At 35.7% G+C, this 2,858-nt stretch overlaps 1 non-coding gene across 1 annotated transcript; it reads left to right on the top strand.

Moving 5' to 3' along the window:
- Window positions 1-507: 507 nt before the first annotated feature.
- On the top strand, window positions 508-614 carry LOC140857625 (small nucleolar RNA R71). The gene has a single exon (XR_012141117.1). It is a non-coding gene; the product is annotated as a small nucleolar RNA R71 (small nucleolar RNA).
- Window positions 615-2,858: the final 2,244 nt, after the last annotated feature.

Raw genomic sequence — 2,858 nt, 5'->3', positions numbered from 1 at the left:
TGATTGAAATTTGGATTGCCTACATTAGGATTCTGGGACCATGAGAAATTCGGGTGATTCCTCCAACCTGGGTTATATGTGGGTGCATAAGGATTGTTCAATGGTCCTTGATAGGTGGCATTCACCTGTGCACACTCATTCGAGTAGGAACATTCTTCTAAGACATGGTCTGGTGCATTGCACCCTTTACACATGGGTGCAGATATTTGATTTACATTGGCTGGTCTCTGTAATTCTAAGGCTTCCAATCTACGTGTTAAGGTTGCAATCTTGGCCTCTGATGCTAGGGTTGGTTGAATTTGATGCATTCCTCCTCTTGAAAGTGTAGCTTTATCAGGTTCCCTAGTTGTTTCCCACTGTAAATTTTTCTCGGCTAGATCTTCTAAGAATTGCCAAGCTTCAGTAGTTTCTTTGTCCATAAATTGGCCTTGGCACATGGACTCTAGCATGGTTCTTGAGTTTGAATCTAACCCCTCATAGATGATCTGGCATAGTCTCCAAGTTTCTATTCCATGGTGTGGGCATTGGGTCAAAAGATTCTTGAAACGATCAAAGTACTTCCAAAATGATTCACCAGCTAGTTGGTAAAATTGATTTATTTCATTCCTAATCCTAGCTGTTTTATGATGGGGAAAATACTTTTTTTAAAAATGTTCTCACAAAGCCCTCCCAGGTAGTGACAGAATAGTTTGGCAGACTATAAAGCCACTTCTTAGCATTGTCCTTAAGGGCAAAGTTGATTAATCTAAGTTTGACCTCATTCTCTGTTAATTGCAGTTTCATGGTTGCACATACCTCCTCAAATTCTCTAATAAATATATAAGCATCCTCTAATCCTGTGAATTTTGGAAGCATATTTATGATTTGAGGTTTGATTTCAAAATTGTTAGCTGTGGGTTGTGGCAACCTGATACAAGATGGTTGGATGGAGCCAACTGGATAACACAAATCCTTAAGGGTCATGGGTTGGATTGGTTCAGCCATTGGAACAACAGGAATTGACTCAATTCTAACTAGACGACCCGACACTCTTCTCCACACACGAGGTGTATAGTTCTCGATGTTTATACAATTTTTTTTTTTTATAAAATTTTTATGTATAAGAAAAAGAAAGAGAAAAATTCTAAAGAGAGAAGATCCTAAGGAGTCCTAAATCTAAAGAAAAGTAACCAAATTAATTTAAATTTTAATAATTTTTTTTTTTTTCAAACAAGTGAAACAATAAATTAAACTCAATCTATCCTAGGGTTAACCTAAATCTAGACAGCTCCTAACTGTTCCAAGATGACCCTTCAAACCTTTCAAGTGGAGATTGATCAACTAGTTAGCCAGGTAAGTATAAGAGGTGGGAGGTTCACTCATCGTTGCCTTTCTAGACACCAAACGAGTTGGCCAGGCCAGCAACTGAACCAATTTAACAAACCACCCTCAGGGACTTGCCTAGACACCAACTAATCAAACAACTCAAACTTGGAAGAACTCTTAGGGTTCCTTGTCCTATTGAGCTCGAATTCCTTAAGGTTGACGTCTAATTGATTTTAAGATTAAAGGTCTAGGTAATGCAATATGATGGACAAGACCACATTAGTGCTACGACGTCGTGGCGAAGACCACGGTGGGAGATCGAGCGCAGCGCCCGCGACGGGAGAGGGAGGGAGGGGGACATCCCCCGTCTCTGTGAGAAGACCTGGCCGACGGGTCCAGAACCGGCCCGGTCGACTTAACTATTTGTTTACCAAGGCCGAGACCGGACCTGAACACAAGAGGGGTCGGAAAGGCAAGACGAGCTGCCGGTTCAAGAGGTGAAAGCGGGTCGGATCGTATTTATCTAAATTTATTTTTATATTTTAATCTATTTAAATATATATAAAAAATTAAATATTTAACTATTATCTATATCTAAATATCTGAATCTATTTATAATTATATTTAATTTTATATAATATTTATAAATTTTTAAGATATATAACCATATTAACATCCTACTAATATAATTTATTATCCACTTAATAACATCTTTTATTTCATGATCATAAAATTTAATTATCTGACTTATATCGATATTTATATCAATTCTTTCATAATCTCAATTATATTCGTATTTATTTAAAATAAATATAAATATAAATTTTTATATTTAATTAATATCTATATCTATATTTATATTATTTAAATAAAATAAAATATAGGTCACGGATATACTGGTGTCCAGCTAGTGTCCACTCCGGATTCCACGCCCATTTCCAATGAAAAAAAAAAAAAAAATCAGGTCATGAGAGGTCGGACCTCAAGTAAATGAGTGATGATGTTCGATTATTTTTTAAAAAAAAAAAGTTTAATGATTAAGATTCTTAGAAGTAAACAAATAGCATCAGTGATGTTTTAATATTCGAATAATTTAGATTCTTGCAAGATAAACCAATAGGCAACAATGATAAATTTAATAGCTCTGTGGTTAAGTTGCAAAAAATACTGTGGTTAAGTTACAGATCACTGTTGTTTGTTTAACAACATGCGGAAATATTGGGAGTGGTGGCTTGGTTGTACAGCTACTATCAGCTGAGAGTTCACTTTCTATAACTGCATGTTCTCCATCTGGACCTTTTCCTGTATATCTATATCCCTGCAGGTTAGTGGTGGCACATTTGCTCAGTGCGGGAACCGGGGCCTTGGACGTATTTTGCTTGTTCTAGAGTTCTTATGGTATCCAATTGTTCATCTGGTCCTCTTTGTTTCAATTTTAATATTAATTTTTATTAAAAGAATTGAGCTTAATTAAAAAAAATATCTAATTAAAGGTTCAAGAATTTATTCCGTAGCATATTCTTGATTATTCTTTGACATATTCTTGTTATTCC

Source organism: Elaeis guineensis, chromosome 4 (genome assembly GCF_000442705.2).
Source record: "Elaeis guineensis isolate ETL-2024a chromosome 4, EG11, whole genome shotgun sequence".
NCBI classification, from domain to species: Eukaryota; Viridiplantae; Streptophyta; class Magnoliopsida; order Arecales; family Arecaceae; genus Elaeis; species Elaeis guineensis.
This window is presented reverse-complemented; position numbering and strand designations above follow the sequence as displayed.